This window comes from Antechinus flavipes, chromosome 2 (genome assembly GCF_016432865.1).
Source record: "Antechinus flavipes isolate AdamAnt ecotype Samford, QLD, Australia chromosome 2, AdamAnt_v2, whole genome shotgun sequence".
In the NCBI taxonomy this organism is placed as follows: Eukaryota; Metazoa; Chordata; class Mammalia; order Dasyuromorphia; family Dasyuridae; genus Antechinus; species Antechinus flavipes.
The window spans coordinates 509954372-509978454 of NC_067399.1; the positions used below are offsets into that span (position 1 = coordinate 509954372).

Genomic DNA, 24083 nt, shown 5'->3' on the forward strand with positions numbered 1-24083 from the left:
ACCAGGAATATTTCTGAAGAGTGAGAGTTAGTTTTCTTCCATAAGAAAACATTATCTCAGTAACATCCTTTGATTTTTTTTTTTTTTTTTTTTTGTGGATTGAACAGCATAACAGAATGGAAGGAAGAATAAATTTGAAGTCAGAGAACCTGTGTTCAAATCTTGTTGCTGATACTATGTGACTTTGGGCAAATCATTTTCTTCTCTAGGACAGTCTCACTTTCCACATTTTTCAAATGAAGGATTTGGACTAGAAAACCTTTAAAATCCTTCCCAGCACTACAGTTATGATTCTATGATTTCATGGAGCCTCTGGGTCATTGTTTTGAAACTCATAGGATGTAGCGTTAGAAGAAATCTTAGAGATAATTGGATTCACCATCTTCTTTCTTTTACAAAGGAGAATGTGACTGTTTACACAAACAGTAAGCAGTAAGACTAGTATCCAAGTCTCTATCCTTTCTTTGTCTGAATCCATTATGACACTGTACCACTGGTATTCAGGCAGGAGGCAGAGATGAAGAAGGTTAGGGAAGGGATGACTAACCCACAGTCCCAGGACTCCCTGCATGTGTTTTTTAAATCAAGAATAAAAAAATAATATGTTCCTGAGAGTTGTATTGTGTTTAAAATTAATCATTCTCATTTTCCAATAGTGTTCTAATTTTATTGACAAAGACATTCCTTCCAACAATGCAGATTGCAACCCATGTGTGCTTTGTATCCAGTCTGTGTTCTCTCCTAAGTTCATCATATTGGGTTCACATAATAGTTGGGAGCCTTTTGCCAATGCAAGGATACCAATGGAGATTATTTCTTGGTTATGCTTTGGTCTTGCTAGACAGCTAACCTCCTCTCAGACATGTTCTTAGATGTCATAATGTTTCTTTTTTTTCAATAAAGCTTTTTTATTTTCAAAATACATAGATAGTTTTCAACAGTCACCTTTGCACAACCTGTGTCCCAAATTTTTTTTCTCTCCCTTCCCTCCAACCCCTCTCCTAGACAGCAAATAATCTAATATATATTAAACACGTGCAAAAAAAAAAAAAAAAAAAACACGTGCAATTCTTCTACACATATTTCCACAATTACCATGCTGCACAAGATTAAAAAGGGAAAAATGAGAAAAAACAAAATGCAAGCAAACAACAACAAAAAAGGTGAAAATGCTATGTTGTGATCCATACTCAGTCCCCACAGTCCTCTCTCTGGGTGCATATGATTCTCTCCAACATAAGATCATTGGAATTGGCCTGAATCACCTCCCAGTTGAAAAGAGCTGCGTCCATCAGAATTGACCATTGTATAAACTTGCTATTTCTGTGTACCATGTTCTTTTGGTTCTACTCACTTCACTCAGCATCAGTTCACTTAGTCTCTCCAGGCCTCTCTGAAATCAGCCTGCTGGTCATTTCTTATAGAACAATAACATTCCATACCATTCATATACCACAACTTATTCAGCCATTCTCTATCCACTCAGTTTCATGCCACTACAAAAAAGGCTGCTGCAAACATTTTTGCACATGTGGGTCCTTTCCCCTTTTTTATGATCTCTCTGGGATACAGGTCCAGTAGAGACACTGCTGACAAAATTTGATAGCCCTTTGGGCATAATTCCAGATTGCTCTCCAGAATGGTTGGATCAGTTCACAGCTCCACCAACAATGTATTAAGTGTCCCAGTTTTCCCGCATCCCCTCCAACATTCATCATTATTTTTTCCTGTCATCTTAACCAATCTGTCATGCTCTTTCAAGCATCTCCTCCAGTGATATTCTTTATACTTCATGGAATTATGGGATTTCTTATCTGTAATATATTGCAACCTATTCTTATGCACCATGCACCTACTTCTCCATGGCCATAGGGTGGATATAGGTAGAGCATATGATGCTCCCTGAACTCAGTTCTCCAAGCAATGAAGGATTCATGTCTCACCACAATTACACATACCTGAAAAATTTTGGTACCAAAAAGATAAGCCTTTGTTTCCAGGAGAAGCTGGAGAACATAAAAAATATATATAAAATAACATATAAAGCTTTGCAATTTCCTTAAAACAATACGCTCTATGGCCAGAAACTGGAAACTGAGTGCGTGCCCATCAATTGGAGAATGGCTGAATAAATTGTGGTATGTGAATGTTATGGAATATTATTGTTCTGTAAGAAATGACCAGCAGGATGAATACAGAGAGGACTGGAGAGACTTACATGAACTGATGCTGAGTGAAATAAGCAGGACCAGGACATCATTATGTACTTCAACAACAATACTATATGATGATCAATTCTGATGGACATGGCCTTCTTCAACAATGAGATGAACAAATCAGTTCCAATGGAGCAGTAATGAACTGAACCAGCTACGCCCAACGAAAAGAACTCTGGGAGATGAGTATGAACCACTACATAGAATTCCCAATCCCTCTACTTTTGTCCACCTGCATTTTTTATTTCCTTCACAGGCTAATTGTACACTATTTCAAAGTCCGATTCTTTTTGTGCAGCAAAATAACAGTTTGGAAATGTATACATATATTGTATTTAACTTATACTTTAACATATTTAACATGTATTGGTCAACCTGCCATCTGGGGGGAAGAAGGGGAAAAATTGAAACAAAAGGTTTTGCAATTGTCAATTCTGAAAAATTACCCATGCATATATCTTGTAAAGAAAAAGCTATAATAAAAAATATATTAAAAAAAAAAAAAAACAATGCGTTTTACTCCTATCTACATCTGAGCCCAACTCATTATCCATTTGCATTGTCTGTCAGAGATCAGTACACTAATGAGTGGGATCTAGAGGTTATCCATTCAAGTGTATGTTATAATTTGTATATTAAGCATCCTAGGCCCCTTGAAAAATCTTAAATAACATTGCAATGTGGCAGTGAGATGACACAGTGGGCAGAGCACTGAGGCTGGTGTCAGGAAGATCTGACACATTTGAGTTCAAATGTGGACTCACACTTCCAAGCTGCATGATTTGGGGCAAGTCATTTAACTTTCATTCATCTTCATTTCCTCAATTGTAAAATGGGGATAATGATACCCACAAACTCCTGCATTTGCTTTTAAGTTCAAATGAGATCATATTTGTAAATCACTTAGCACAATGTCTGGCACATAGTAAGTACTTGACAAATGCTTCCCCCCATTCTTCTTCCCTTTCTCCTTATATATCGGGATGCCTTAAACAGTTACCAAAAGAAGAAATATTGAGCTATAAAATTTGGGAGGAAAAAAAACATTTATGGAGGCCTCTCACAGATGGCCTTATTGAATTCTACCTTCAACTCTTAGTCTCTTCTCTCCTTCTCTTCTCTTCTCTTCTCTTCTCTTCTCTCTCTTCTTCTCTTTGTATCCTTTTTCTCCCCCCTCCTCTCTCTGTCTCTTTGTGTGTTTCTGTCTCTGCCTCTATGCCTTTGTGTCTCTGTCTCTGTCTCTCTTGGTTTCTGTCTCTATGTGTGTATCTCTCTTGTCTTTGCGTCTCTGTCTCCGTATGTGTGTCTCTGTGTGTGTGTATCTGTCTGTTTCTCTATCTCTTCTCTTTCTCTTCTCTTTGTGCATCTCTGTGTCTCTGTCTTCTGGTTTCTCTCTGTGTCTCTTGCTCTCTATCTCTTGGTTTCTTGTAATGACAGCGTATTTAAAATCAGCCGGAGTCAGGAATTCAGGTTAAGGGAAAAATCTTCAATATTTATTGGTGAAGAGGTGAATAAAGATTGCGATAGCAAATATAGGCAAGAAAGATTGCGATAGCAAATATAGGCAGTTGCGACAGGAAGCCAGCTAAGAGAGAGAGACGCGAGCCGAGCCAACCGTGGCAATGGCAATCCCAAAAGTCTCTCCTCTCCTTCCTTTTCCACTCCCCTGCCTCCACCCACCAAAATCGTCATTTCCTATACAGCACATCAGGACTTGCACAAAGAGTGGGTGGGGGCCATTCTTTCTCCAAGCTTACATATTAATAGAGTATGGTCCAATTACTATTTAGCCTCATGTGCTTGGGACCTCAGTGCATCAACTCAAGCCTCAGCCCATTACAGTTTCTCTCTGTATCTATGTGCGTGTGTGTGTCTGTCAGTCTGTTTCTCTATCTCTGTATGTCTCTCTGAATGTGTATTTGTGTGTCTGTGTGTTTCTATCTCATTCTGTCTCTTTCTTCTCGTTCTCTTCTCTGTGTGTGTCTCTCTGTTTCTTGGTCTCTGTCTCTCAGTCTCTATGTCTCTTGATTTCTCTGTGTCTGTTCCTCTCGGTAGTTCTTTCTGTCTGTCTCTTTCTCTCTCTTGGATGGGTCAGATCTGGAACTTGATTTATACTGCCTTTCTCGAATCATTCTCTAGAGGGTACAGCTCAGCCAATTGACAAACTCTGGAAGATTAAGTCCATAATTCCCATTCATTTTTTCTCTTAAAAGCAGAACTCAGTAGATGCCCACCAGGTGGAGAATGGCTGAATAAGTCATGGTATATGAATGTTATGGAATATTATTCTATAAGAAATGAGAGAAAGGCCTGGAGAGACTTACATGAACTGCTGCTGAGTGAAATGTGCAGAACCAGGAGATCAGTATACACGGCAACAGCAAGATTATACAACAATCAATTCTGATGGATGTGGCTCGTTTCAACAATGAGATGATTGAGGCCCATTCCAATGGCCTTATGATGAAGATAACCATCTGCACTCAGAGAGAGGATTGTGGGGACTGAGTGTGGATCACAGTATAACATTCACACTCTTTTTATTGTTGTTTGCTTTCATTTTGCTTTCTTTTTCATTTTTTTCCTTTTTGAGCTGATTTTTTTGTGCAGCAAGATAATTGTATACATATGTATACATATATTGGATTTAACATATATTTTAATATGTTTAACATATATTGGATTACTTGCCATCTAAGGGAGGGAGTTGGGGAAAAGGGGAATTTGGAACACAAGGTTTTGCAAGGGTCAATGTTGAAAAATTATCTATGCATATGTTTTGAAAATAAAAAGCTTTAATTAAAAAAAAAAGAAACATACCTAATAAACAAAAGGATCCCTAGAATAAAAAAAAAATTCTAGTTAGCTTTGATCAATTGAAGTTTAACTCTAATTCAGGGGGTGGGGTATGGGGGATAAGGTTCAGTGGAGGGGAATCCTTGAGTGAAAGGGAAAAGTTTCTTTGATAAATTATTCAGATTATTTGTCTATGCAACTGCATGCCCAGGCCAGAGGCAGAATGTGGCATGTTAGGGTGTTTTTTTGCTCCGTAGACATAGGATTTAGAGCTGGAAGTTGCTGTAGAAGTCATCTAGACAAATCCCCCCATTTTACAGATGAGGAAATAGATGTCTAAGGAGGGAATGTGACTTGCCTGGGATCACGAGACAAATTAAGGAAAGAGCAGGGCTTGAAGGCAAGTCCTCCAGAAAGAAAGCCCCTTCCCTAGTGTAACTTCTCGAGACACCCTTCTGGGAAGTTTAACTAGCTGCAGTCTGCCTCTTGTGCCCAGAGCATCCTCTCCAACCACTAGCTCAGGTTACATCAGCGGGGCCATCTGCTCACTAGCCTCGCCCCTGTGCATAATTCATGAGGTCTGCCTTCAGAGCTCTTAGAAGCAATTGTAGGATATTCATGAACAAGTTGGCTTGCAGGCCTTGATCCGGTGACTCTGTCATATGATCCTCCCGGACCAGAGCTGCGGGCCTGTGTCCTTTTGCCCTGCTCAGTTTTGTATGTACGAGAGGCCAGTGAGGGGTTCACGTGGTCAGCGACTGGGTGGTCCCCTCCTCCCAAACTGGGGGGCAGACAGGCAAGGTGGACAGTCCCCCAGTCATAAGCTTGGAAGAGATCCCTCTCTCTCAGGCCTCTTAATCCCTCTAATGAAGGCGGTCTGGGATCTGGTTGGGGAAGGGTCAGAATTGTCCTCCCTCATCACCTTGCTGGTCAGGGGCATCCCAGCAACTTTCCCCTCCATCCCTTCACCTCCCTCCCACTCCCCTGCTTAAGTGGGGCCATTGACCCAGGGGCTTAGCCAAATCCACCCGGAGCCCATTTATACTTCTAACCTGACCCACCTTCTAGCAAGAGAAAGGCAGCTTAATCCGACAAGAAAATAAGGAAAGAACTTTGTGACATCATCATCACCATATTTGTATTGTTATTTATAAATGCATAGTGCTTTAAGATTTGCAGAGCACTTCACACAGATGAGCTCATTTAAGAGGCAGCCAGGCCAAACATTAGAGAGAGTGCTGGGCCAAAGGAAGATCTGGGCCAAAATTCAACCCCAGACATTTATTGGCTGTATGTCCTTGACAAGTCATTTAATCTCTGCTTTCCTCAGTTTTCTCAACTGTAAAATGGGAATAATAGCAGCTACCTCCTAAGGTTATTGTGAGAATCAAATGAGAGGATAAAGTACCTGGCTTATAATAAATAGGTACTAAATAAATGCTAGTTTATTGTTAATATAATCTGTTCTCACATCAAGGGAGAGAGAGGGAAAGGTGTTTTTATTATCCTGACTTTATAGATAAGGAAACTGAGGCTGAAAGAGATTAAGGGATTTGCCCAAATCATCCTTATAGTAAGCATCTAAATCAGGATTTGAACTTAGATTTTAGCAACTCCAACAATATCCACTGCATCCCCTGATGAGCGGAATTTGAATTGTATCAACACTAACTACAACTATTTGAAAAAAAGAAAATCAAGGCCACAGGTAGTAGAATTTTAGGAAGATTTGGAAGGGAGCATAGAACAAAAGCATTTTTTGTTCATTTGTTTGCTCACTTTGTTGATGCTTAAATTTCTAAAAAATACATTTTTTAAAAATGAAAAAGAAAAGGATGGCCTATTTTTGGTTTCTCAAACTTCCCAAAGCATTTTTCAACCCACCCAACCCACTCCTTATGTTGTTTTTATCATAGAATCACATAGTCAAAAAGCTGGAAAGCAATTTAGAAATCATCTAGTCAATGCCTCTCATTTTGCAGGCAAGTAAAATGAGGCCCTGAGAAGATAAATCACTTCTTTTAGTTTAGCATCAAGTTAGTGGCTAAGCAGGAGAACTGGAACTCAAACCTCCTCACTCCTAAACTAGCTACCTGAACTTTGAGTCATTTTTTTTTCTGCATCTTAATCTGGTTTAAGATGACAATTAACTAATCTAATAAATTGATCCACCTAATGTGCTAGTGGACTGTGAACCCTCCATCTTCAGTAATGAATTTTCCAACAAGGGTCTTCTTGGGGACAATGCACCAACTTTATTGATAATCCATTAGATAGGCAGCATGATTTACCCAAAAACATTCTGGATGAGCTATCAAGACACTTGGAGTCTAGAACCATTTCAGTTCAGTATTTCACTGAAATACTGTGTAAATTTGGATGAGTAACTCCTGTTACCTCACTAAAGGACCCAAGATCCATGTTCTCATTCTGGTTCTAAAATTCTATTATTCAAGTAGTGGGAATTTCAATCTGGATAGGAGTATAGATAAGCCAATGGAAGTGGTAGAGCACTGAGCTTGGAACCAGGAATGATCATCTTCATGAGTTCAAATAGCTGTGTGATGCTGAGCAAGTCACAATTAAGTCTGTTTTCCTTAGTTTCCTCCACTGTAAAATGAGCTGGAGAAGGAAATGGCAAATCACTCCAATATCTCTGCCAAGAAAACTCCCAGTGGCAACACATAGAATTAGACACAATTGAAAAATTTCTTATTCATTACATTAAGTCAATGGGAGAGGAATTATGGGCCAAGAGAGACTTCATCTAGCACTTCTAATTGCTTTTTCAAATTTTCCCTATCTGTCCCACATACATACACATGCCTTCAGCCCAAATTAACTGGATCTAGTGTCCCAGATTTTTACACATATGTTCATAATATCACCACGGTTTGAGGAAAAGTCTTTGGAGTTAGGAGAGTCCTAGATTAAAATCCCAGCACCAATACAAATATTTGACTTTAAGTCACTTTACTGCCTTGAACCTCATCTACAAAAATACTAATAATACTTCCCACTTCATAGGATTGTTGTGAGGAAAGCATTTTGTAAGCTCTAAAGACATTAAAATTTGAATTATTCTTTATCAGCCTTTAACTCTGGGTTCTTGAAGGAAGACTGTCCACATAGTTTCTCTTCTGCCCCATCCCAGCACCCCAGAGAAGGCCAGTGAAGGTCCTCAGGATTGTTGACAACCCTTCCCAAACAGTCCTATTTATGTGCCCTCCTTTTAAATCCTTTTCTTAGCACACCAACAAAAGTCTCTCTCCCCTTTCTGTGATCCCATCTAAACATTCTTTAAGTTGCTGACTCCCCCTCTTAACACTTTGAGTGTATGTCAGCCTAATCAGCATGTTTATCTGTTCCCTCTTGCCAAAACTTCTCTGCACCTGCAAACCAGGTCATTTGAGCCTGTGTGCTGTTTTGTTGAGAGAGAGAGAGAGAGAGAAAGAGAGAGAGAGAGAGAGAAAAAGAGAGAGAGACAGAGACAGAGAGAGAGAGACAGAAAGACAGAGAGAGATAGAGAAACAGAGAGAGACAGAGAGAAAGAGAAGAGAGAGAAGAGAGAATAAAGATATTGAGATTCTTGGCCATTAATTTTTCATGAAAAGCATAAACAATTGAATTTCCACTAACATATATAAAGAAGGCTTTAAAAAAAAACCCTAATAAGTCATGACTGAATTGATCGTTCATAAGGAGAGAAATACTGGCTTTATTGGGACTTTGGTGAGGGGTGGGTGGCGTGTGGGAAAGGATCCTGAGATTTATACATCGTAAAATTTTAGTTTTTTTAAATAGTGATACCATCTCTGTTGGAAGCACACAACAGTAGAAAGTTCATTCATTCATTTGTGAAAATATTTATTCACCAAACATTTATTAAACATCTAACCATCCCAATCCAGAATGGAAGAGAGAAAGAAAGGAAGACAAGTATACAGTTGAAATTAAAGGAAATAATTAAATAAATTTACCTAAGTCTAGAGAATATAATGACTGTCAGAGTGAGTAGATAGCTTGCATCTGAAGTCAAGAAGACCTGTGTTCAAATCTACCTTCAAATACTTACTAACTGTGGGACTTAAGCAAGTTACTTAAATTCTGTCTATTGTTCTATAATTTCCTCAATTATAAAATGGAGACGATAATAATAGCCCCTAACTCCTAGGGCTGCTGTGATAATCAAGTGAGATAATACTTAGCATAGAGTCTGACACACAGTAGGTGTTTAATAAATGCTTATTTCCATGAAATAGGGAATTGCTTCTTGGAAGTAGTGATTCTTGAACCAGGTTTTTTGGAGCTATGGTATTGTAGTTGTTTAAGCTTTAATAGATATAGATTAGAAGAAGAGAAGTTATTTGGAGCTTTTAGATGAGAGTAGCCCAACACATATGAAAGTGGGAATAAGCAAAATGAGCCAATAGGGGAAAATGGTACTAATCAAGTGGAGAATTAGGAGAGATGAGGAAGTAGCATGCAATTAACAGAAGACCATATAACACTTCTATTCTGATTTCAAAAATTCTTGAAGTAGCCTTTATTCCTTTCCCTGTAGAATGATCTGAAATTGAAATGAGCTTTGGGAAAGAGAAGTAACATGGAATTTAAGAATATACTAAATCAACAATCCAATTGACTTCTCTTCTCACCTAGCTACCATTCTGCTTCAGAACCTTATCATTACTTTTCTAAATTATTTCGATAATTTCCTAATTGGTCATTTTCTTCCTCATCCATTAAATTGTAAGTTCCTTGAGGGTACGGCTATCTTTTGCCCCTTTTTGTAGCCCCAGTATCTGACATATAATATCGGCTCTAAATAAATGCTGATTGATTGATTTCTCCCTCTCCAAACAATCAATCAATTGATCAACCAACATTTATTAAGCACCTGCTGTGGACCAGGTACTATGTTAGGCATTAGGGTTACAAAGACAAAAGATGAACAATTGCTCTCAAATAGTTTATATTCTATTTGTATATATTCTATTCTATATACAATAGAAATATATAGAGGATAAATATAAAATATATGCAAGATAGAAAATGGGGCTCTAGCACTTTCATGGAGAAAGTAGTATTTGAACTATGTCTTGAAGAAAACGATGGATTCTTTGAAGTAGAGGTGGTAAGGGAGAACATTCCAGGGATGGAAGATAGCTGGTGCAAATGTGAGAAATAGAAAGAAGGTCAATTTGGCCAGACCATAGCATGAAAAGGGGAAATATGTATAACGAGCCAGAAAAAATGTTAGAGCCAGATTGTAAAGATTTTCATAAGTCAGAGTTTATATTTCATCCCAAAAACAATAGAGAACCATTTTGAGTATGAGAATGACTTAGATTTGTGCTAAAGAAAAAACAATTTTGGCAACTATGTATAGGCTAAATTATAGTGGGGAGAGATAAAACAGAGCACCAATAAGGATAGTGCTATTGCAGCATCCCATGCAAAAGTTGATGAGGGATGATTTTGTTGATAGATTGAATAATTCAACATTTTTTACCTCTTAAAGTTTTCATTCTTTGGGCAAATCAGATCCTATTAATGTTACATCTTTGGGAAATAAAAATCTATACGAGTAGAGATAGGCTTCGCTGAAACATCCACTTTCTCTCACCTATTTTTCTTGTGACCAAGGAAAACAATAGTGACAAGAGTTCTCTCTCCAGTGAGTTGATGGTATGCAAGCAAAAAGAAGAGAACAGCTGGGAGAAATGCTGTGGAGATACTAACTGAATATTTGAGATGAGAGGAAAGTGGAGAATTAAGGATATAAATCAGGTTATGAACCTGGGAGACTGGAAAAATGGTCATGCCTTTGACAATTAGGGAAACTTTGCAGAGGGAGGGATTTGGAAGGAAAAAAATACTTAGTTTTGGTTTGGACACATTAAGTTTGAGATGTTTTTAGAATACCTAGTTTGAAATATTTAATAGTACCCCAATGCAGGATGAATTCTCCAAAGAATATCCAAGTCTAAAGACTTGGACTTGATTTATAGATCTGTGAGTCATCTGTATAGAAATTATAACTAAATCCATGAGAGTGATGAGGTCACTGAGAGAATTTATAGAGAGAAGAAGGTCCAGGTTAGTTCTGAGATGTATACCCATAGTTAGGGAGTATGCTATGAGAGATGAACCAGTAGAGCAGACTGATAAGTGGCCACAGAGAAGAAGACATCTAGGAAGAGAGAATGATTAGGACTGTCAGATGAAACAAGCAGCTCAAAAAGGATAAAGTTTGAAGAAATACCATCAGATCTGGCAATTAAGATGTTGATAGCTTTGGAAAGATTAGTTTCAAGTGAGTAATAAAGGCAAAAGACTGTAAAGGGTTGAGGAATGAGAGATGAAGGAAAGTGAAGGCAATGAGAATAGACAACTTCTAGGAGTTTGGACAAGAACTTGAGGAGTGATAGAATGAATCATAGTTTGAGAGGAAGTAAAAGTTCAGTGGGGTTTTTTAAAAGAATGGAGAGACTTAACCACATTTAAAATCCATAAGGAAGGTACAAGTAAATAGGAAGAGACTGAAGATTGGATGGATGGTAGGAAGAAAGTTGAGGGAATTATCTGTTGGAGAAGATGGGAAAGAATGGAGTAAAGAGAATATATATAAGAGCTATTCTTACCAAAAAGAAGAGCCATCTCACCTGAGACTAGAGAAAAGGAAAAGAGCTGCCAAATAGATATTCACTCCTGCTCAATAAACTCCAATCATTCCCTAGAGCTTCTAGTGTCAAATATAATCTCAGTTTAACATTAAAATACCTTCACAACCTGATTCCAGTCTACTCTTTCAGATTTATTTCCCATAACCTTCTTTCACTTGGTCAAACTAGCCCTCTTAATGACCTTTAAACATGAAATTCTGCAGCAAGATTGTGTGATCATCAACTATGATGGACTTAGCTCTTCTTAGCAATATAGTGATGCAAGACAATTCCAATAGACTTGGGATGGAAAATTCCATATCCTGAGAAAGAACTATGGAAAATGAATGTGGATAAAAGCACACTATTTTCTACCTTTTTTCTTCCTTATGGTTTTTCCTTTTAGTTCTGATTTTTCTTTCACAACATGACAAATGTGAAAATATGTTTTAATGATTGTACATATTGAATTGCTTGCTGTCTTGGGGCAGAAGAAGGTAAGGGAAGAAAGAAGAAAAAATCTGGACCACAAAATCTTACCAAAAAATGAATATTGAAAACTTAAAAAATTAAAATGAAACCCCCAAACCATGAAATTCCATCTCCTATCTCCATGTCTTTGTACATGCTGTTCTCCATGCTGGGAATGCCCTTCTACTCACCACTACTTCTTAGTTTCTTAGTTAAGAAATCTTTAATTTCCTTCAAAGCTCAGCTCAAGCACCACCAGAAGTATCTAGGGTACATAGAGTGGTCACAATCAACCTGAGTTCAAATTCAGCTTCAGACACTTACTAGCTATGTGACTCCCGGCAAGTCACTTAACCTCTGTCTGCCTCAATTTCTCTAACAATAAAATGGGGAATAGTTGCAGCATCTACCTGTCATAGGATTGTTGTGAGGATCAAATGAGATAATATTTATAAAGTACTTAGACAGAGGAGATATTATATAAATGTTTGATCTTTCCTGAGCTTCCCTAGTAGCTAGAGCTCTAGCTCCATTTCCCCCAAAAAAAACAAAAATAAGTTCTTTCTTTGTATTTATTTTGTATGTATTCTGCACAGAAGGAAAGGCATACAGTTTTTTCAACTGATAGAATGTAAGCTCCCATAAAGACAGAAACTATTTCATGATTTAGTATCTTCTATGTCTATCACAGTGCTTAGCACTGTATAAATAACAAATACATGTTTGCTGAATGCTTGAATAAGTTAACATTATTTTACCTATTAAGTTTTCATTCATTAGACTAATCAGGTGCTATAATAACATTCTATCTTTGGAATAAAGAAGACTAATAATGTAAAAGTCTATAGCACTGGAGATGGGTTGGATGGAAACATCCACGCTCTCTACCTATTTCTCTTGTAACCAATGAAAATATTGTGGCAGCAAATCCCTTCACAATGAATTACTCTGGAACGAAATGTTCTGACCATTGAAAAAGGATGGTGGTGACAGTGGGGAGCCAGGATTAGCAGGAATTGTAGGGGTTTAGACTGTAGCTCAAGGTCCAAGGCACTTTTTTTGTCCCTCTCTTGACCTCCAATTCCAACGGACTACAAAGCCATATTAGAGGAAGGGTTTGGCAGTGTGAAGAGGCAAGGCTGGTATGCAGAAACCATCATGAATACCAGGAAAACCATTTTAATAATGTGCATATGGAAATATTCTGGAGCAGGTATTAATCCCCAACAGGAGGACATGACATCACCCTTAAGAAGAGAAGTAATAAGATACCATAAATATGCAAAACAACACTCCATTAACCTGGCTAACACCAATAAATTGCAGCATGGGGGCATAAAGTGGGGAAGCAATGATGAAACAGTCTGTATGCTTACAGCCAGAGCTATCAGGCATATTGCATAATATCACTATTCAGAAATAGGAACCATGACATTATTGGGGTGCATTGTCAGAAATGGGAAAAGGGAGAGATTCCTTAAAGAGATTTTGGTGATTTCATGCCTGGGTAAATTTAGAGACAATTAAAAAAAAAAGGAAGAAACCAGAGCTGGGAATCAGAAGATGAAAGCTCTAAAATCCACCCTATTCTTTTCTACTAAGTCACCCAACTTAAGATTGGACAAATTGCTATATACCTTGAGTCTTGATAGGAACATTATTATGAATATCAAATAATATAAATTACCATTTATACATTTCCACTTATATCATATCTTTTTTGGAGAATCTTTATGTAAATTTTCTCCAATGAAAAGTGGGAAATGTACAGATGGAGATTTGGGAAATTTTGTAAAGTCAATAATCATTGAGAGAGAGAGCATCTTTAAAAACAATTGAACAGGGACAACTAGGTAGTTCAGTGGATAGAGCACCAGCCCTAAAGTCAGGAGGACCTGAGTTCAAATCTGATGTCAGACACTTAACACTTCCTAGCTGTGTGACCCTGGGCAAGTCACTTAACCCCTCAGCAAAAAAATAAATAAAAATAAAAATAACTGAACAGAATTATGAATCATAGAATTGGCCTATGACCCTAGAGAAAATACATGCCATTGGTCACAAAGAGTGTGTGTATAAGAAGGTATGACTAGGTCAAGTGTAGTCTTACCATTCTAAAAAGAAGAACTCTCTCTGGAGTTTTAGGGTCTATTTCTGACACTACCTGTGTAATCTTGGCAATCACCTAAGCTAGGTCACTACTTACCTTCCTGTTCTGAAAATTCCTCACCTATAAAATGATAGGGTTGAACTCTGTGATTCTAAATCTAGAATCCCATGATCTAATGCCAGAGAGAAGAGCCCTGGTATCAGGAGCACCATTCACCTTCCCCTACCTGCTCCCACTCCCCTGAAATGTAACCCAAATTCTAACCAAGTTTCCCAACTTCCCTGAAACTTAGCTGTTGGCCCCCTGCTCCCCGCTGCCTAGCCCAGTTCTAGTGAGTCAATGATTTTCTCATTACTGAAACACCCATGGCGTTCTTTAATTACATTTAAGTTACTTCATTTCAGAGAGATGCTCCATGATAGATGGCTCCTTGCTCAGGATCTTTAACCAGAAGGTCTCCAATGACCTTGACTCATATGTAAATCTCACTAAATTCTTTCTTGTAGCTGGGGGGCCAGGGAAGGAGCAAAGACCAGCCTTGCTTTGAGCCCTAGCTCTCTGCCAGGCAGAGGAGGATGCTACTTCTCTATGAGCATAAGGAATGGCCCACCCTGAGATCAATCCCAAAGTCTCTCTGGCCCAGGGTCACATCTCTGAAGAGGCATAAAGGGAGGAGCTTTCTGATCAGGGCTCCCCGCAAAAAACAATTTTTTTAAATTTCCTTTGGTAACCCTGTGGTAACACAGGTAGTGTCAGAGATAGACCCTAAATGCTAGAATATTATATCAGAATACCACCCTGCATAATTTTACAGAGGAGAAAACTGAGATCTCAATACCTGTGAGTTTATATAAATCTTTTTGTGCATGTGCTGTAAAAGAGACAGCCTGGAAGAATGGATGGAAAGCCTAACTTTGGTGTAGGAAGACCTGAATTCAAGTCCTAACTCTTAACTCTGGCTAGCATGGCCATATAGGCAAATTACTTAGCCTCTGATTGCCCCCAGGAGGCTCTCTCAGGAGTTGCAGATTTGTATTAGTGGAGATATTTTATTTGGTAGTTGTAGTCACAGTTTTGGACAGCTCAAACACATGCAGGCAGGTAGGGAGGGAGGAAGGAAGGGAGAAAGGGAGGGAAGGTGGAAGGGAGGGAGGGAGAGAAGGAGGAAAGGAGGGAAGGAGGAAGGAAAAGAGGGAAGGAGGGAGGAAAGGAGGGAAGGAGGGAGAAAGAGAGAGAAGGAGGGAGGAAAGGAGGGAAGGAGGGAGGAAAGGAGGGAAGGAGGGAGAAAGAGAGGGAAGGATGGAGGAAGAGAGGGAAGGAGGAGGAAAGGAGGGAAGGAGGGAGAAAGAGAGGGAAGGAGGGAGGAAGAGAGGGAAGGAGGGAGGAAAGGAGGGAAGGAGGGAGAAAGAGAGGGAAGGAGGGAGGAAGAGAGGGAAGGAGGGAGGAAAGGAGGGAAGGAGGGAGAAAGAGAGGGAAGGAGGGAGGAAGAGAGGGAAGGAGAAAGGGAAGGAGGGAGGGAGAGAGGGAGGGAGAGAGGGAAAGAGGAAAGAAGGGAAGGAAGGAGGAAAGGAGGGAAGGAGGGAGGAAGAGAGGGAAGGAGAAAGGGAAGGAGGGAGGGAGAAAGGGAGGGAGAGAGAGAGGAAGGGAAGGAGGGAGGGAGAGAGGGAGGGAGAAAAGGAAGGAGAGAAGGAGGAAGGAAGGAAGGGAGGGAGAGAGGGAGGGAAGAAGGAGAGAAGGAAGGAGAGAGGGAGAGAGGAAAGGAGAGAAGGAGGAAGGGAAGGAGAGAGGGAGGAAGGGAAGGAGAGAGGGAGGGAGGGAGGAAGGAGGGAGGAAGGGAGAAAAGAAAGGAGGGAGAGAGGGAGGGAGGGAGGGAGAGAGAAAGAGGGAGGGAAGGAGGGAAGAAGGGAGGGAAGAAGGGAGGGAGGAAGGAAGGGATTCTCTACCAACTTTTATGGGAATGAGTTTATAAGTTTGTTTGCTACTGGTATGTATGAGTCTCTTATCTGGACTACACTCACCTCTTTAACTTGGGAGGCTGGGTTGGTACTAGGAGCATGGATGGGGGGCAGAAGGTAGATGTGTGTGTGTATGTGGAATACCCACTTATCACACCATCACCATCCCCCCCCCCCCAGGCTAGGTGGCCAGTTTCTCACAAGGGACATAAAGCCCTGTGCTGTGTGAGTGCTTAGAAGGGAGAAGGGAGTCCTGACTGAGTGAAAGAAGGAGTAAAACGTTGCTGTAGTTAGATGGAGAGATACTTCAAAAAAAGACCTTGAGAGAGAGACAGATGAGGGAGAGGTGAGGCAGCAGACTTCTGAGTGACGGAATAGGCCTCCAGAGCTGCAGACCTGTCAAGGAGCAAGACCCCATCATGTTCCTTGACTTCTATAACTGCAGGCCTAAAGAATGCCTATCTTCCTCTCCTCCTCCTCTCCCTTTCTCCTCGGTGAGATCATTCCCTCTCTCCTTGCTTAAGCTGAGATCTTCACTTGCTCCCAAATAAAGAGCTCATTAGCACTAATGTATTCTTTGGTACACTCTCATTTGTATAATTTCTGTTTGCTGCTTTCTTTGATAAAGAGATTTATCATTCATGATGGTCTTTTTTATTACCAGCGTTTGGTGGGAAGGGGCTAAATGACTGACTGTAAGCCAAGGGTTTCTCTTCTGATCAAGAGTGATCAGGGAAGCAGCTGCCATTCTGAACCCAGAGTTGTACCCTGAGACTAGAGATGTCTGAGGGATGCTAAGTAGATATAATTCTGGACAAATCATAACCCCTCAGCCTGTGTTGCCCTGTAATAGCATCTATCTCCCAGAATTATTGTAAGGACAAAATGAGATGCTATGTGTGCAGCAATTTACACCATTTAAAGCACTACGTAAATGTCAAATATTAAAGACTAGAAGAGAGATAGCTCAGCCTTGGTGGTAGTGGATATTTCTCATCCCCTCCCCTGCTAGATTGATGGCAGGGCCAACATAGACTTCTTCCTAATCTCTACAAAGGTAATCCATACCTCAGAACATATCCAGCCTTAGCACTAAGAAGTTATCTTTAAATAATAACTAATGACAAGTCAATATCTATATAGAGATTGATATGTGCCAGACACTGTACTAAATGCTTAATAATTATTATCCCATTCAATCCTAAAATATCTTTGAGAGGCAAATGTTATTATTATCCCCATTTTACAGGTGAAAGGTTAGATAGAGAGATAATCTTAAATGTGTGTTCAAATATTTTGGTATTTTCTTCAAGTAGGGAAAAGCAGAGTTTGTAAAAGACCAGATGACTTATGAACAGAGAGTCAACTTGGATTCAAATCCTGTCTCTAATATGTATGGACAAATCATTTAATCTCTCAATTCACCAGGCCACGCTCCAAAACTATAACGTGCAGAACAATTGTTGGGTTATATTGATTGAGTTCACTGGAAGTATTCTATAGCAAGCAGTCAGGTCCAAAAAGATAAAAAATAGTTTGTGAGTGGTCAAGTTTAATGAGAAGAGGAGAAACAAAATTTATTCTTTTCACTTCCACCCACCGAGTTCCTTTACAACATTCCTCTTCCAAAAAAGAAAATAGGCAAAAGATGTTCAGCAACTGTCTTATCCACCTACTAAAGTATGATGGAATGACCTCAGGACTCTCTCGAGGAGACCTAAGGTAGCATTCTTTTTGGTGTCACCTCATTTCCAAATCCTGAATAAATAAGTTAGCTTGACAACCATCCTGCATTTCAAATGGCCAGCCCAGACCATTTTCACAATTATATAAGCAAAAAGAATATGGAAATATATGTCTGGAACAAGTGGTTGAAAATTTAACTCAAGCACATGTATTTTTAAGGTGAGGAATAAAGAGCAAATGACTCATGAGAGGATTAATCTTGAATTTTGGAGATTTTGCTGAACTTCATCCAGAGTTCCCTGCCCTTGCTTTTTTCCATCTCAAAATGTTAAACTAGCCTTGCAAATAATCACTGGCCCCAAATCATCTCTTTTGTGATAGCAGCAAAGAATGCTTCTTGTAACTTGTGCTGGTTCTGTTTTATTGCCTATGGCCCTGCCTGGAGAAAATATTAACTTTATGGTTTCATTTGGTTGTACATTTAGAACTAATAGTGAACTTAGAAAAAGCACCTAGTAATAACTTCTTCATTTTATAGCTAAGATGACAAAGATCCAAACAGGGGACAGAGACATGCCCAACGTCACATAACTAATGGGTGGCAAAGTTGAGAACTGAAGTCTGTTCCTCTGACAATCCAGCATCCCATGAACCTTGCTGCTTTTTAGTTGTTGTAGTGATTGACAGTCAATTTTCATTATCTCCTCTATGGATTATCTGTGGCAAGGTTTTTAATGGCAAGATGGATTCTCCTTATTCATGCTATTTCCTTTCGTCTCTTAGAAGATGGGCTTAGGAACTGAAGCTCCCTCAGCTCCCATGCTCTGGAAACCTTCTCCCAAAGAAACATAGACCTGGGAAGTAAATGAACACCTCTGAGGAGTCACAGATACTCTCATATGGTAATGGAATCCTAGGATTCATTGAGAAAAATATTGACATACTCAGTTCAGAAACTGTTTCCCAATTTATCTAGCATGTGAGCTGTCCTGATTTACAATAGGAATTGGCCAATGGGTGGTAGTAGAATTAATAACAATGATTTAATAACTAACATATATATATATAATACTTTCAGATTTGTTCTAAATTACACATACTATCCCAACAATCACTCATTTCTGAGCTCTGTATAAAGTATAAAGCCTGTGCATACGTCTTTCAGGTGGGGTTCCTTCTAAATTACTCTCCCCAGTGAAAGACCTTCTTTACTTTTCCCTCTAGGTGACTAACATTAGGGGATAACTCTCTCTATTCCTGCACACAGCTGACTCAGACTCTGACCCTGAACAAGTCCTTTAACCCCTGATATCTTATAGGCAAGTCAAATTCAACATGTCTAAAGCAGAGCTCCACATCTTTCTCCCTAAATTTACCCACCCTACCTCCTAATTTCCCTCGTTCTGTCAACAGCACCACCATGTGTCCAGTCCCCTAGGTTACCAACCTCAGTCCTCCTCATCCACTCCAATTCAAATCTTGTTGGTTCTACCTCCAAAGCATCTCTCTGTCTCTTCTCTTCAGCTACAAGACCACCAGACTAGTTTGGTTCCTATCACTTCTTGTCTCATAATTGTTCCTCTTTCCTCTAGCCTCTTCCTTCATCAATTCATCCTTCACACAGCTTTCACAAGAACCATCCTTAAGTGCAGATTTGATTGTACTTACTTTCCTAATCAAGTAGATTCAGCAGTTCCCTATTGCCTCTAAAGTAAAGCACAAATTCTTTTGTCATTTAAAGCCCTTCACAATCTGGTGTCAGCCATATTAACTAATTAAGCATTCCCCTTTACAAACTTGACTTCTAAGAAGCCTGACTTACTTCTTGATTCTGGTAAATAGGGTTTTATCTCTAATTTCTGTGCATTTCTATGAGTTACACTGTCTGGGCACTACCCCCCAGATCTGGAATGCCATCCCTTCATCCTCACTTTCATTTTTTTGGTAATCCTAGCTTCATTCAAGGCTTAGCTGCAACCATTTGTACTTTCCCTTCTGGTATTAATGCTTTACTCCCTGCTCCTCCTTCACCCCCAAAAAATCACTTTGCATATACTCTGCATCTACTTATCTAGACTGAAAGCTCCTTCTGTGAAATGGTGCAAATATTCTGGAAGGCACTTTGGAACTATAACCAAAAAACTTTTAAACCTTTGATCAAACAATAGTACTACTAGGTCTTTAGTCCAAAGAGAAGAGGAGGGGAAAGGAGAGGGGAAGGGAAAGGGAAGGGAAGGGTAAGAAAGGGCAAGGAAAGGGAGGGAAGGAAATGAGGGGAGAGAGGACAAGAGGATCCTTAAGTACAAAAATATTTTTAGCAGCTCTTTTTGTGATGATAAAGAATGAGAAACTGATATCCACCGATTTGGAAATGGCTGAATAAGTTAACGGCATAGGAGTGTGATGGAATACTATTGTGCTATAAGAAATAATGAAGATGGTCTTTTGGGGAGATTTGCATGAACTGAGGCAGAGTAAAATGAAGAGAACCAGAACAATTTGTACAATATCAATATTGTATAGACAAACAAAAAAACTTGGATAGTCAGATCAAGAAAATGACCAAGCACAATTCTAGAGGGCCAATAATGAAATATGTTGCCTACTTACTGAGAGATGGGTGATGGACTTTTTTTTGACATAATCAATTGAGAAATTTGTTTTGCTTGACTATTTATTTGTAACAGAGTTTTGGCTTTTCTTGCTTTCTCAAATGGGCTGGTAGAAGAGGGAGAAAAATCTTTTGAAAATAAAATAAATGCACTTCTTTTTAAAAGAAGAGAAAAAAAGAATATTAACTCCTTGAGAACAGGAATCATATTCACGTGTCATATTAATGAGTGACTCAGACATAATGAAGACCTAATAATTCTGGATGAATTGAAGTTAATTGCCTAGCTGTTCATGTTTAAAGGATGCTATGGCAAATGGCACATCAATAGCAAAAGTAGACCAGGTGATTGTTTGCCAGAACTGATCAAACTGCCTAAGACTTCTGTGAGACCTTGGATGAATCATCATCTCTCTAAACTTCAGTTTTCTCTTTTGCAAAAAGATCCCCCGTGCCTACCTCACAAAAAATTAAGGGACAAATGGGGCACTAGAGGTAGGGAAATGCTTTGAAGACCATCAAATGCCCTTGAAACGTGACCATTGTCATGGAGTTTGTTGTTTAACACCAGCCTCCACCCCAAGAAGTGAGAGTGGTGTAGGAATTCCAAGTCAGGGTATATGTTAGTGGGGGAGATGTGTGGAATGGGAATCCCTGTGCCATCCCTTGCCCTGGTAGGGGATCATCTATGCTTCTTCTGGTCAGAGCCAACATTGAAATGGAACCACCAAAACCAGCGAATCCAACCGGATGAGGAAGAGAAGTCGGGGAAGCAAGTGGTGATGGATCGCCATCCTTACCTTGGTCAGGAAAACTCCTGAGTATGAACTGGACCTACCAGTGACCCCCGTGGGCTGTTCTTGGCCTGAGGAGATTAACGACCAAGCCCTGTCAATAAATCTATAAAGAGCCCAATGCTCATGATGAACCTGGGAGAGGAAATAGGTAATAGTTAATATGGTTGGGATGGGCTCCCCAGCAGGGACTCAGAAGGAGGAGCCGGAAAGCCAGGCTGACCCTTGTTAATCTTACCAGGCTATTGGCACCTCTCTGCAGCCTGAAATTTGCAAGCCCCCAGGGAGCAATGATTTCACAGTCAAGGGGGTGTCTCAAAAAAAGCAAAGAGAAGAAAACGCTGCTCTGAAAATGGGATCATTTCTTCAAATGAAAATTGACATTTTTGTCTGAACTCTCCAACCCTTAGTAATCAGGCTAATGGCCTGAGGCTGGTGGGAAAGGGAAGTGAGGGAGGGTGGGCCATGTCAGCCTGATGGGTCTATATTGAGTGAGATTAGTGGGGGAGGAAGGAAGATGGGGACAGAGAGAGAAGAATTCATTCCACAAGGTTCATAAAAATCATAAAATCACAGAGCTGGAAGGGACTCTTCCACAGAGTATTTACTCCTCACTCCCACTCCATGCAGGAATCCCTTCTATATAATCCCAGACAGATGGCCATTCAGCTTCTGCTTAACTATGCCCAGTGACAGGAAGCTCAGGATCCAATCAGCTTCCATCAAAGCTCTTTCTACTGATGTGTCCAACCTGCTCCATTGTAGGACAACTCATAGAGTCATAGATTTAGAGTTGAATGCCTTAAAAGGCATCTAATCCAACCTTATTTTACAGATAAGAACTTCTCAAGACCACACAGGGCTTAAATTTGAACCCAGATCGTTTCGCTTCAAATTCTCCCCTCCTACCTCTTCTTACTCCTCCACACTTGCCTGCTCTAAAAACTTTAGTTGTTAGAAAGTGTTTTTGTTGTTGTTTAGTCATTTCAGACTCTTCATGACCCCACTGGGGGTTTTCTTGGCAAAGTTACTGGGGAGGTTTGCCATTTCCTTCGCCAGCTCATTTTACAGATGAGGAAGCTGAGGAAATCAAGAAGATGAGTCATTCTGACTTAACAGCTAGTGCTCTATCCATTGTACCACTTAGCTGCCTTTGATTCCTTACCTTGAATCAAAACTTTGCCTCTCTATAATTTTTATATTGAAGGTACAAGATTCCAGCCTTGAAATGGGACCACCAAAGCAAATAAGCCACAAAGATCAAGAAAATGTGTTGGGTAAAATGGTGATGTATCCATCTTTACCTCAGGAAGGAAAAGTTTTTAAGTTCTATCACACATAATAGTAGTACAGAGTAAACAATTCCTTTTCTTTGTGACAGCTATTTAGATCTTGATCAGCTCATTCTGACTCAAACTGGCTCCTTTAGGTTCTATAACCCTAGCACATGATATTCCTGCCCATACCTTATGGAGTCTTCTCTCCTGGACTTTACTTAACAGAAATTCGTAACTTGAGGTCCACAAATTGTTTTTTAAAATATCTTTATAACTATATTTCAATATAATTGGTTCCCCTGGTGAGCCAATATATACCAGCTTATGTATTTCTGAGAAGAGGTCCATAGACTTCACCTGACTACCAAAGGCATGACATAAAACCCTGCCAAAGAATCCTGTAAAATGTTGGCTATGAAAAGGCCCTCTAATCCAATTGTCACCTTTTATAATCTGGGAATTGGGCAGTTGGATTTTGAAATAGAGTTCCAGCCCTGAAGTCAGAAAGACTCATCTTCCTAAATTCAAACATAGCCTTAGACCCTAATTAGCTGTATGACCCTGGGCATATCACTTAACCCTGTTTACCTCAGTTTCTTGTAAAATGAACTGGAGAAGAAAATGGCAAATCACTCCAGTGTCTTTGCCAGGAAAACCCCCAATAGAGTCACAGAGTCAGATAAGACTGAACAACCACAATCATAATCTAGAAAGCTGATTATCCTTCCTAGTGTCATAGGAAGTGAAAGTGTCAGTGATTTGCCCATCTCCCACTATTAATCTTGCAGAGCAGGTTTGCCGACAGCAGAGATAACTACCATGTTATCTGCCTAGGGAACTAAGGAGGAAGCATCAAGGTGAAAGGAAAAAATGGGGAAAGTGCTTTTGGGTTGTTTTTTGCCTCGTCAAAAGCGGAACAAGATTAAATATCTCTTAAGACTTTCCCATTTTACCCCATCCAACTCTAACAAGTCCTGATTTTAATAACGTTTTAACCCATCAGCTGGCATATTTTCATAGATAAAACTCAGTGAATGAAAATGTAACTGTTTTCCCTGATCATTTGAAGGGGAGAGGAGAGAAAAGGCACTTTTATCTTCCATGAAAATAGGTTCCTGTTTCCTGATATCTCTATAGGGGGTTCAGTGTTATAAATAAGAAGTATGAAAGGAAGGGAGCCTCTTCTGTTCCCCTCTGCAATCTTAGTTTGGATTTCCCCTGATGCTCCCAGCCTGCCAGGCTGGGAGATATCTTTATGACTTGAAGCATTGGTCAGCTCCTAAAGGTCATAGCGCCTGGGTCTGGCCTATTATATATTAGAAAAGAAGAATAATAAGTTTTAAATTTTTCCAGTTTTACAACCTAGAGACAGGCCTATAAAGTGGGACATTTCCTGAGGTGGGAGGTGGGGGCTTTTTCCTCCCCTTTATTAGGAAAGCTGTCCAGTCCTAGTGCAAAACCTCCCACACTCTTCAATCAGCCTCTCTTGAAAATGTATT

The 24083-nt window shown here is 39.7% G+C and overlaps 1 long non-coding RNA gene across 1 annotated transcript in view; it reads right to left on the reverse strand.

Annotated features, from left to right (window-relative positions):
- Window positions 1-22596, reverse strand: part of LOC127547083 (uncharacterized) — a 42881-nt gene extending 20285 nt beyond the window's left edge. Inside the window, exon 1 of the long non-coding RNA XR_007950066.1 lies at window positions 22473-22596. This is a non-coding gene — a long non-coding RNA (uncharacterized LOC127547083). The remainder of the gene's footprint in view (window positions 1-22472) is intronic.
- Between the last annotated feature and the right edge of the window lie 1487 nt (window positions 22597-24083).